The following is a 13,876-nucleotide window of genomic DNA, read 5'->3' on the forward strand; positions in this document are numbered from 1 at the left end:
TTTGATCCATTTTCATATAATTAATAGAGAGGAATTTCTCGCTTCAAAGTGAGTACCGGTATACCACCCGGAGCGGGCATTATTAAGTTAAACCTAGGCCCTTACATATAGATAAGGGGGGCATTGACGACACTAGAGCAGGGTATAAAATTGCAGGGGCAAGAGTTGGGGTAATTTCTATTACCACTAGATACTTCCGGAAAGGGGTAAATAAAGTGAAACTAACGCTGGTAGTTTGCAAAATAAATTGGTCCATTTATAGTTTACAGATGAACAAAATTCTAAAGTTTACGGAAGAAATATGGTGTATTATTTAGTTTCTCCTCCAGATCACTTGGTATTGACTCTGACTTACTTGGTAGGGGTTACCATTCGTTATTTGTAAATATAAAGTAGTCATGAGTATAAGTACAGTGCGAACGTATAGCATAAAAAACTACGCATAAAACACTAACCAACTTGTGCTATATGGACACGGAAAACCATTTATGCTATCGAACAGAGTCAGAACAGAAGCGTAGCAGCGGGGCCCCGACAGTTAGAAACGATTTGCGTCCGTAGGGAGCAAACGCGTCAGCGACGGTGGGTATTTGCATAAACGAGGTAGTTAACAACAGCTTACTCTAAGTCACAGTACTGGGTCCTGAGCCGTCGATGGATTTGGGAGAGATACTAAATGTCATCCGAAATATAGCCTAAAGCATAATTTTGAAAGAACATTTCATGGAACCCAAATATAGAATCCTTACCTTTGAAATCGATATTTCTCGTGACATACGCTGATAAAAGTGTGCATTTAGGGGGGCGCGGTGGCTCAGTGGTAGAGCGTTCACCTCTGGTGCTTGGGGTCCCGGGTTCGATCCCTGCCCCCGCCAAGTGAACTTTGTGGTGGACAAACACCGTGCTCGTGGGTTTTCTCTGGGTTCTCCCGTTTCCTCCCACTTTCTTCATTCCACCATTTCACTCATCTCTCATCATCACCGTCTCCTTTAGCCTCACCGGCATAACCGTGGGACGTAAAACAAAGATTTCATTTCATTTTTTTTTCATTTAGGTGGGCACTAAAAAGCGCGAATGTTATCTAACAGTCAGGGCAAAGCAAATTTGGTGGGCCGAAGCGGCATCGCAGGGAGCGGGCACGTCAGTGATGGTGGGTATACGCGTAAGTAAAGATATGAAAAGAAGTGGGATATTGCAATGATACGAGTTTCAATAGCACTTGTCATACTTTGACACTAGTAACGCTCCACTTGTAAACGTAAAATTCAGCTTGTGTACACTATGTCATATTTCTTCTGTAAATTTTACAAAATTGTGCTTCCGTAACATGAACCACTATCCCCTCCCTATATATATTCGAGTGTATACTTCTTATTAGGTAACTTCTATTAGGTATTCGGAAAATATTACATTCTTCAAAGCATTCAGAGAATAGTGTATTATCTCCAAAAGATAATTCTGTGGTTTGGAGCAAAACGACCAATGTCAGAAATTGCAAAGAGGAGAGAGAGAGAGAGAGAGAGAGAGAGGAGACAGGCTATGATTTCTGCATAGAACCTTTCATTGTTTGTTAGAAGTACATAAGTCGTTGAAAACAATCGGTTAGCATTAGACTTATTGTTATCCATAGGTACTCGTTATGCACCAAATTACAAAATTATTAGCATGAGTTAAAAATGCTCTTAAATTCTTGTTGTTGCTTCTATACCATTGTAACTTTTACAGTATGAAGCTGAAGTATGAAGTTACCATGAACATTTTTCTCTTTAGCTTTGCCCAAATACACCCATTTCTGTAAAGCCCAAGAAAAAAAACTGGGGTGAGCAACTTCCTATACTCTTTGTGTGGCACATGATCGCGTAACATACCAAATTTCGCTTGGTAGTGTAATAAAACTTAAATGCTTTCACCATTGTATAATTCTTTTTTGATATTCAGTAAATATCTGGTTACTTATAAACTTTCAATCTACATTTCAGAACAGGAAATCGACGAAGCAGCATTTAATTCATTAACTGATGAACTAATTACTCAGTTAATTCCCAAAATAGGGATACGTGCAAAGTTCTTAGCAAAATTTAAGGAATTTGTAGAAACAAACACAGTTGAAATTTATGATGTGCTAGATGACGGTTCTCTCTCATTTGCTTCACCATCAGTGTCAACGCCAGATGACTCAGTGTCAGTTCGATCTGAAACTACAGAAAGCAGTTGTTAGATGCCAGCACCAACTAAAAGAGGAACTGATACGATGCTGAAACGAGAAACAAATTTCTCTACAGAGTCTCGGAGTCCGAAGCTCTTCAAGCTGACAGATTTTGTAAGTGTTCTGTCTTTAGTCACTTGAATATCAATTGATACAGTGATACTTATGCTGCACATATGAACTGTGCAAATGTGATTCATTATCAGTCGAAATGTAAAAGATTTTTGCGTTCACTTTTCAATCTGGTGACAGCCTGCGTGTTATTTATTCCATCTTTGTTGGTGCAAGTAACTTTTCTCGGGATATCAATCACGTGTTGTGCTCGTTGTCCAAAGTTTCGAGAACAGACGTTGTTCTCATCATCAGGGTCAGTATCATGAGAACAATGTCTGTTCTCGAGACTTTGCACAACAAACACATCACCTGGCTGATACCCCGAGAAAATTTATTTGCATCACGATACGAGGAAAGCATCAGATGCATTGAAAGAGTTTTTGTAACGTCCCACGGTTATGCCGTTTAGACTAAAGTAAACAGATGATTAATGAAAGTGAACGTTCGCAAATGTTTTCGTGCTCACACCGGGAATTGAATCCGGACCACATACATCAATGATACACCCGTTATCCACTAGAGTAGCTGGGAAGGCGAGGAGATTGGTATTCAGTTATATTTTTGGTTATTTCAATTTAAGCGAAATGACACCACAATATGCAGGATCTTTAAAATTGTAAAGGAACAGGAGGAAAAGGTGGAAACCTTAAAGGTACTACCTCAGTATTTATTAACTACAAGTGAAAATACCCGGATTCGATTTCGTATAAAATTTGATCTAGGTAAACAGCATCTCTGCTCTTAAGTTCCTAATCATAATTCGTTTGTATTTATTCCGTCTCCTTTAGCCTATGAAGCTAAATCAACTGTTGATATATGGTCGGGAAACATTTGACAAGTACTTTTGACGAAAAAGATTTGAATGAAAAGATCTTCTCGGGAGAACTCCGACAAATCCACACACACGGTGTCACTTAGCGCGATTTGGAATCAAACAAAGTATCTCACACGTCAGAGGTCAACCCTCTACCACTGAACCACCGAGGCCCCGATCATACTTTAAAAACTGCCAATGATTTACCTATTTTGTGCCAGGGTTTGCAAGAACCATGTTTTAAAAAATGGTTTAGTTTTTTTGTTTTTTCCTGCTAATTGAACGTATGGAACACATTAATATAAGTCGATACTAACCTGAAAGTGTTCCTGTAAGATTAAAACGTGGTTCTTCAATGTTCATATGTATTTCTGGCAAAAATATCGTGTGCCTTTCATCAGGATGGCTCAAAATGTAAAGTGTATATGCGTTCAAGCTGAGTATTTCAATAGTATAAGGTAATAATGGGACTGTGTAGATATTCTTACTGTTTACAACATGAAACTACAGTCGAGAAATTTTTCACCTACTCTTCAGTTAAGCAACCAACTAATCTATTAAGGATTAAATAGTGCACTAAATTAATCGATACTTAGTTTCTATGTGTTTCTATTTACAAGACTGAACAAGTCCAAATTTTGTATGCTTAATCTTCAAATCCTTCATTACAAGAGTTACTTTGTTGATAAGAAATCATAAGTAGCATTTATTACTAAATATTTTTGCGACTTTCTTCGTCGTAGATAGTCATTATACTTATATAGTACCACTATTACGTTATACCATTGAAGTACTAAGCTAGAACATGTAATTTACATCAGTTCTACATGTTTGAAGAATTAAACCATTCTGATGAAAGGCATTCGATATTTGTGCCGGAAATATAGATTACCATATGAAGGCAAATTTCAAGTTCAGCTTCACAGGAACAGTTCCAGGACATTTTTTTTTTTTTGTAAATATATTTCTTTCTTTATTGTATATTACATATGGATATAAATACTTGTACAGAAGACTTATGAAAATATAGAATCATTTTAACTGATATTTGAAAAAATATAGGAATTTATTTATTGAGTTTTTAATGTAATGCAGATCTGTTTGGTAAGTTTATTCTTCTCTTTCAGAATGTGGCATAGATATTGAAAACAGCTTAGCGTGGCTAAAGCATAGTGTCGAGCCCTGGTAGGAAGTACTTGATCACTGGAAGAAAACGTTGAAAGTTCGATTCAAGCAAGAGGGCAAAACTGTTCATGAAATAATTTCAACTTGGCCAGCATTGAAGCAGCCTTTGGGATATACATTGGTAAGATTCATTTAATTAACCTGCATTCTGTTTTACTACTAAGGACTGTGTTGTTACTGAATAGGCCATAATTTACAAGCATTGAATTATTCTTTGGGGCTGAGAACACTCATACAAAATCTTTTGCTCACGTCCAGAAGTTGATTTTTTCATAACGTACTTTTTAGAACAGAAGTTTTCTTTAAAATTGTGTCGCGTTTGACAAGAAAATAGTAAAAGCCTTCAGGATAGTCATACTGAATATTGAAATGACATATACTAGTGTAGGTATTTGTATGTGTGAGCTAATAGACCTTAGTTGTCATAAAACCATAATAAAAATATATATAAATGGTGGACATGAATTACTTCCTTGTCCTCTTATGTAATATCTGTTCATGAATGTTGAGATATCTTGAAGCAGGTCTTAACTGCCTGTAGGTTGGTGGTTATCGGTTCGATGCCCGGTAGGTGTATAATTTTATAAAAGTAATTCAGATTCAACTACAAACTATAGATTCCTTCCTGTTTAGCTCCGGTGATGAAAGAGGATAGAGGCAATCAATGAATCTGGAAAGTTTTTGCAGTTTCCTTTTCAAAAAGTGAACATTTTGCATTGTATTTAGATTGCATATTAAAAGAACTAAAACATGTCTAATAATCTTTTTTGCTGGTTCTTTATAACATATTCATCCACATGCATGTAACACAAAGTGGGAAAGGATTAAGTTCAGTTTATTAGCAACTCGATCTTCCTTTGAACAACTAGATGAAAAGCTCAATCGCAAGTCTGAAAACAAATACTCTAAACCTAAAATTATTGTTTTCATTTTTAAGACGCATATGATTACGTAGCCATACATTACGAACACGTGCACTGACTTTACCTTGCAATGGAAAGAAACGTATCATATTCAGTAAAATAACAATTGAGAACTGAGTTCTTACAACACGATGTCACTTGCTTATGAAAGCGAGATCTCAGAAGAACAATACTTACATGACTGATAAACAATCTTTCTTGTGATTGCGTACCAACCAAGCATATACGTACAGCAATAGAAACTTTGACGGTGATTTTTTTAAATGCATGAAGTACTTTTCGATTCAATAAGTCTTTTTCTTTTACTCAGTAGATAGCAAATAGTGGTTTTATTGTCTGATAAACGCTAACAATATTGTAGAATTTTCTTCACTTTGTTTTTTGACAAATTAATATGAAACCCTAGCGGCCTTATTTCAGAAAGTAGAACCTTGGCTTTACATTCGGAAGCTTCCGGGCTCAAATCCGGTCATCGTGACTGAAATTTCCGTGGATTTTTCCTCAGTCATTCCAGCAAATACCGGGATGGTACCTGTAATATTAAGTCCAGATCAATACTTTCCCCATCCTTGCCTAATCTATCCGAGTAAATAGACCTTTGTTTACATTAACCTATATAACCAAAAACCATTATAACACGACGAAAGCCCGTGATGCCACAACCTCAATATGGGTCTAACTGGCAATTATCGTCAATGTAACATCTTCTTGCACTACGTTTCTGGCTTTTGTGGTCTACTTATTTAAGCTACCAGTAAGTCAATTTCCTCAAGATGTTGGACAACACCAGAGGAAAGCAGGTTGAATTTGAACCCAAGTCCAAGTCCATAAAAGTACACGCTGTAACTAGTAGTTTGTATTGAAATTGTTACAGTTAAGAAATTTCATTTATGCACGTAAAGGAAGTTGTGATTCTTAAAAATTAATGAAATAATGTTATTAATGTAAATGTTTTAATACAATGGAATTCCATTTCCAGATTGATCAAGATTTCAAAGACTTATATCCTGATCATACATCCTTGTTCGTGAAATGGGATTCTGTCAGTAAAAAATTGGAAAAACTAATGAAGAAGACGCTCCAGCAGTCGAACTTTTAAGTCTGTTAGACACAGAAAGTGTTACAGAAGGTAATATTATTTTTGTGTTCTTTAATTCTTCCTTTGTTTCTGATTCATTAACTTGAAATTGTAATTACTTGTATGAATGAAGTAGATTTTTCTATCTGAATCTAGTTTTATTGCAACAAGTATGTTGCAATGATCATATTAATAATTATACATTGGTTGTAAGTAGTAGACACTATACGTACAATATATACTCAGTTGTTCAGCATTGATTCAAAGAGTAGATCTCATTTCTCCAGATAACCTCTATTCAAACCGGAAGTGGTATGAATCAGTCGTTTAGGGTTTCAACATTGATCGTTATAAATCAAACATGGTTATTGATAGTTAGAAACTGTTTCCCTGATTCGATTTAGCGTCTCAAGTAAAGTAAACACATTAACCGGTGTTTCTGTACAAAAACCGAAAATAGTAAAGCTATACTACTACTTCCGGTAAAATAGTGGCATCCATACAGCATCCGATTTTTTTTTCTACTGAAACCGGGAGAAGTAAAGCTAGTAGTTATTGTAGTTTCAATTTTGATTCCTAATAATTATAACGGATAGCAGAAATCTGTTTTTCTTATAGACTCAGCGCACGAAGAACAGATTATCTCTCTCTCCCTGTATTGGAACCGAAAGTTATGTGTCTACTACTTGCGGTTTTGTTATTAAATTGGCATAGTTTTTAAGTCTACCATAGTTTCAACTGTAAAACAAAACTCACTCATATTGAGTTACTAATGATTAAAGATATAATTTTTATAACACTGCAAAATAGTTCACTACTAAAAACAAAATGACTTTCATTCATATAGTTCTTTCTTATCCATCACAAACATTGCAGATTTGTTTCAAACCATTACGCATTAAAATTAATATAGAAAATAATGGAATTGATTCACAGAGCTGTAATGGGTGGGGCATTTGCCACTGCAAACTACTGTCAAACGTCCGGTAGGCATTTTAATCGAAATAGTATATAATTTTTAAGATTTTATATGGAAGATATAATAATGCAGGAGTCCGCGTATAAAAAACAATTTCGGTAAAATATTTTTTTATTTTATATTCTATTGTATAGTTTTCATTTTTATTTTTAGATACCAGATCCAGTGTACTACTTTTATTGCTTGGTACCCTGTGTAGGTCAACATCACATATAAAAACATCGAAGAAAATTTGGAAGCCAACTGTGAAAGAGTCTCAGGATAGTTTCTTCTGTCATGTTAATGTAAGTAAGTATATTTTATTCTATTGATTGATCATGGTCAGCCAGATCAGGTGTCAAATACGTATGTTTTGTTAAGAAAATAAAGTTACGTCTTTTTATGGATCTGGCATGGGCATGAATAATATGAGAATTAGATCTGTTAAATCAATATTTCGGTGGAGAGAGGCAATGAAAATCTTAAGAGGGGCAGAAGCGGGGTCGCACTTGCTATTAGCCAACTAGGCCCATGCCTGGAGTGCAAAATTTAAAAACTATTGAGATAAACTCTCACATTTCATTTCAAACTCTTTATAAACATCTGATTGGCATTATATTTCATACAGAAACATAACTTAGTTTATTGTTAATTTCAAATAACGTGAGGACGAGAGAGAAAGAAAGAAATGAAGTGAAATTTTTAAGTTTTACGTCCCGCGGTTATGCTGGTTAGGCTAAAGGAGACGGTGATGATGAGAAATGATTGAAATGGTGGAATGAAAAAAGTGGGAGGAAAGGGGAGAACCTCAAGAAAACTCACGAGCACGATATTTGTGCACCACAAAGTCTACACGGCGTGAGCTGGGATCAAACCAAGGACCCCAACCACCGGAAGTGAACGCTCTATCACTTAGACACCGCGCCCCCGAGAGAGAGAAGTAGATTATTATCCATTGCTGGCTATCCATAATTATCCAATTGTATCGGGCGTGGACGAAAGGTTCAGTTTTCTAGAATACGTAACACAGTTCGTAGTCCGACTGGGATTTTGGGGTATGCTTGGAGATCACACAGAGAAGGTTCAACAACTTGTTTATTAATAGAGTTTGTCTTCTTCCCCTATCTCCGATCATTAAGTTCGGAGGACTGTAGCGTAAACTAAAGTAATTTGTGCCAATCAAAGTGGTATGAAAATGTTCTCGCCAATAATTCTCCCCCCCCCCCCACACACACACTCTTCAAAGACACACGTTGGAAAGAAAATTAAGGTTACGCCAAGAACCCTGTTTTCGGAGTGTGAAGCTGAGCTACGACGTTTCATTACATGTGAACAAATACGAACTCGATACATTTATTTAATAATAACCAAACAGTGGCCGCGGTGGCTCAGTGATAGACCGTTCATCTCTGGTGCATGAGGTCCCGGGTTCAAACCTTGCTCCAACCAAGTGAACTTTGTGGTGAACTAACACCGTGTGCGTGGGTTTCCTCGAGGTTCTCCAGTTTTCTCCCACTTTCTTAATTACACCATTTCATTCATTTCTCATCACAGTCTCCTTAAGCGTAGCCGGCATAACTGTGGGGCATAAAACTCAAAAATTTCATTTCATTTTAATAACCAAAATCACTTACTGAGCATAAATGTGATCTATTCTATATTCTCTGTTGGTAAATGCTAGTGAGGAAGTTCTTAAGTCTATTTGAGGACAAGTTGTCGAGTTTTCGTAATTTAGTAGCTTCTGTCCTTGTTTGAACGTATCGTTTTTGCAGTCAGATATAAATAGCTTTTGAAAACCTTTGCAACTTTTAAAGCATTTAAGAGCTTTTAAAACTTTGCAGTATTAGTATTACTTACCAATTTTTTAGCTTCAAAATAACATATATTTATAGGCGCAAAATGCGTATGTCATTGTAAATGTACAATAAATAATGTTTCAGACTATTGAGGAAGCAGAAATGTCTTTGTTCTTATATGTAAGAAAAATTATTTAAGTATGTAACATGATCAGTTAACCTCTCTCTAATTCCAACAGGTAATGGGTGATGTTCAACCCTTCATGGAAACGAGAGACAAGAAGTTATCCATGTTGGGTTTAACACGCCAACCCTCAGTAATTGTTATGGGCTCTTCTTTAAAAGACATTCAAGGAACGTACGTGATAATAGACAACACCCTTTATCTGCTAGACAACGTGCTCAAGGGTGTGGACATATGTTTTAAAACTTTTTTTGTGTTTAACGCAGAATACCCTAAAAAAGGGGAACATCTTTGGCTTCTTCTGCAAAAAGTGGTATATGACATAAGTACTCCTCACGATAAACAGATCATGAGTGTAAATACACTATTGTTGGACATGATTGGTCTTTAAAACAAACTGATGTGAAATACCGGTACTTACTGCTCCATCTTTTCAAATAGGGTGTGATATACTGTTGAACATTTTGATTCAAGAACATCACGAGTTGTTCCTAAAAGTTTTCAATGAACCTTTGAAACCAAAGTACCATTTTATGTGTCATTATCCGATGATAATGCGTCAGTCAGGACCGTTAGTTCACTTATGGAATATGAGATTTGAAGCAAAACATAACATTTTTAAATCTGCGTCATATGTAACTACGTCACGAAAGAATCTTACATATACTTTAGCTTTAAGACACCAGTTAATACAAGCAGAAAGAATGTTAGGTCAACGAGGACTAAAGTCTTCCACAGTATCAGTCGGGCCGGGAGAAGAAATACTAGTATCATCACATACTGATTTTATACATATAAATGACATTCTTCCTAGCAGATCTTTCGAGATGAGTTATATACCACGATGGGTTTCAATTAAAGAAACAATGTATAAACCAGGCATGATTCTTGTTCTTGATATTCTCAGTCACTTTCCTGTGTTTGGTAGTATTACAACTATTTTAGTTAATCGAGAAGAAACTGTAGCTTTTGTATGCAAAGAGCTAGAGACTATATCTTTCAATGAACACGTGTATGCATATGAAGTAAAAAAAACAGAAAAGCTGGTCTGTGTTCTTCATAATAATATAGTTGAGGTGAGTCCTACTTTTCTTGTAGCATTGGGTAACAATATGCTCTGCGTTCCTTTACGAAATGCGCTTTAAAGGGATAACTTGAAGGCAATCTTGGCTTGATTGTGTAGCAATATTAAAACTTCCAGTTAATTTAGAATTTGTCCAAGCAAAGAATTCTATTCTGTGACTAATAATACTACATTGCTGTTCCTAAATGAACGGGCTGTTATCAGAACAACATATTTGTTCAGTTATAGGATGATTGTCACACAATAAATAGTTATACGAGAAATTAAGAATGGTAGTAATAAGTTAGTAGGAATGAATGATTTTTTAAAAAAACGTGAATGTTGAAGAATATATTCTCGTCTAACAGCAATGAAGAGCTTTCAGGTAATGCACTCATGAAACCTACATTTCAGTTGTAAAACTTGAAAAGTCGTAAATTATGTATCTCCCAAGCTTCCACTGTGTATGTGTATCGTCCAATAGCTTAATTAAAACTAGTTTCTCGCTCAGTTAAGAATAGTTCATAATTTATTTGAAAGATCTTCAATGCTGTTTGCTGGGAGTAAAATTATAGCGTAAATTTTCCTATATTTCTTTATCTTTTTTTGTTATAAAGATTTATATTTGGCCTAAAAATGTTATTTTATTTTCAGTAAACAGTTGATAAATGTTAGTATCATTGTTTAATTTTGAAAAGATTTATATTTGGCCTAAAAATGTTATTTTATTTTCAGTAAACAGTTGATAAATGTTAGTATCATTGTTTAATTTTGAAACGATTTATATTTGGCCTAAAAATGTTATTTTATTTTCAGTAAACAGTTGATAAATGTTAGTATCGTTGTGTAATTTTGAAACGATTTATATTTGGCCTAAAAATGTTATTTTATTTTCAGTAAACAGTTGATAAATGTTAGTATCATTGTTTAATTTTGAAACGATTTATATTTGGCCTAAAAATGTTATTTTATTTTCAGTAAACAGTTGATAAATGTTAGTATCGTTGTGTAATTTTGAAACGATTTATATTTGGCCTAAAATGCTTTTTTATTTTCAGTGAACAGTTGATAAATATTAATATCATTGTTTAATTTTGAAACGATTTATATTTGGCCTAAAATGCTATTTTATTTTCAGTGAACAGTTGATAAATATTAATATCATTGTTTAATTTTGAATTTAATATTTTTGTTTAATTTTGAAGTCTGTATGGCTCAGTTGCTATACTCAATTATAATAAAATTCTTGTGTAGAAAAGTATTTTATGTACATTCTTTATATCTTAAATTCGTTCTACTTTTCTCCAAAAGTTGATTTATAACTTTGTTCATATATGTGTGTACATGTATTAGAACTTTATGAAAATGTAGATGTATTTATGTACATGCATGATATTCCAGGAATAAACCGACAAGCCTCGCATAGTGTGTTCAGGACCTCCGTATAAGAAAAAGAGTTTATTTGCAACTTTGATCGGAAGCGCCTAATTATGCAGATGGAACCAATTTAAGGTAATTGAAGACATATAAGAGTCAAAAAATGCGTCTGAGCCGTGAGTGGAACCCGGGATCTTCGTCTTACCATGCAGACGTGCTACTCAGTCCGCTCTCAGTAACAACTATACATTCTTTCACTCTTTATAACGATGTTGTTCCACAAGGTGGAAGAATGTATGGCTGTTCTGGGAGCGGACTGAATGGCGCAGTGGTAGCGCATCTGCATGGTAAGCGGGAGGTTCCGGGTTGGAGTTCCGGTTCAGTTATATGTTTTTCAGTCTTTGTATATCTTTGATTTCGTACCTACAAAGGGTCTGGTGTGACAAAATTGGTTGTTTTCTCAATTTATCAATATATTAATGTAATTATTTGAATTGATCGTAGGATACTACATTGAATGAAACAATCGAGGAACTTTGCACACGGTTGAGGACCTCGATACGAGAGGGTTGTTTTAATTTGATCTGAAACGTTTAATTACGGAAAAGTATGTATGTTCTACTTACCTTAAATTGGCCTAATTTCTGTAATTAGGCTTTTCCAACCGAAATCGCAAATAAACTCTTTACTTATAGTGAGGTTCTGAACACGTGTGCGATGTTTCTCGGTTGTTTTATTCATTGTAGCCACTCCTGCGAACATTTCTACTGATTATCTTAAATTGGCCCCAGTTCCGTAAATATGTATTTCCGACCAAAGTCGTAGATAAACTTTTTTCTTGTATTAACATTTTAAATACGTATGCGAAATTTTTCAGCAACTAATTTCTAATTTATTTTCAAAAATCTTCAATGTTGTTTACTGGGAGTAAAATTACAGTATAAGTTTTCTTTAAGTTCTTTACGTTTTTTCTTGAAGTTTTGAATTTGATCTAAAAATCTTACTTTCAGTAGGCCTACTTTAACAGATGTTAATATCATTGTTTAATTTTGAAACCTGTATGACTCAGTTGCTGTTTTTTTACTATTATTATTTACAATAAAATGATTTTGTAGAAAAATGTTGTGTGTAAATTCTTTATATATTAAATAGTTCTATTTTCCTCAAAAAATTGATTTGCAACTTTGTGTACATATACATAGAGTTTTAAATTTACATGTATTCGTATACATATTTCGTATGTTGCTTCAAAATGTATATGTAAATCTTATTTTTGAAGAAGTTCTTAGTAACTAGAAGCAATAACTTCTAACTTTATATGTGGGTTACCGCAAAAGTCATGGCAACTTTTTTTTTTCTTTCTTACGAAAATGGTCACGCATCAAAAACTTCTGAAATATCCAAATGGAAGGTTAGCATATACGTAAACGTTACATGTAAGGAATTGTGTAAACATACACATCTCCATCAGAATATAGCACGAGAAAAAAAGTAAAAATGATTGTTTGTATTATGGGAATATGTATTTATATCCAATCTATACGTAATATTTACATATGTATTAACTTTCCATTTGCATGTTTAAAAATTTCTTGCTTTGTTACCATTTTCGTTAGAAAAAATTTCCCATGAATTTTGTGATAACCCTCGTATTATTTTCAGTTTAGTACCTATAGCAACAGTCTTTGGTAATTGCTACCAAATGGTTTGGTCAAATTCACTAAATACGCGTTTAGTATTTGCAACCAAATTATTTGGTTCCAAGAACCAAATTTCGTTCATTTTAACCAAATTTTTGGTATTCCCAACCAAATTCTACTTATTTGGTCATTATTTGGTCAAAATTACCAAATGCATATTTGGTACTGGTAACCAAATAATAGATTCCTGCAACCAAACAAATCGTGACCAAACGATTTAGTGCTGGTGACCAAGCGTTTGGTTGGCGCTATATTGACCAAACGATTTGGTACCCAGGAACTATTTTTTGGTCAATTTGACCAAACTTTTTTTTCAGTGTATAAAAATCTAATCAACGAAGTACATATACAATAAAATAATAATTGGTAAAATATTGGCCTAATATTACACTATTTTTTATGCTGTTTTTGCATCATATGACAACGTTCTACCACACTGCATTTACAAATCACATGCTGAATACAAACTGTGATGCCT

Source organism: Thermobia domestica, chromosome 1 (assembly GCF_964235325.1).
Source record: "Thermobia domestica chromosome 1, izTheDome1.hap1.1, whole genome shotgun sequence".
NCBI lineage: Eukaryota > Metazoa > Arthropoda > Insecta > Zygentoma > Lepismatidae > Thermobia > Thermobia domestica.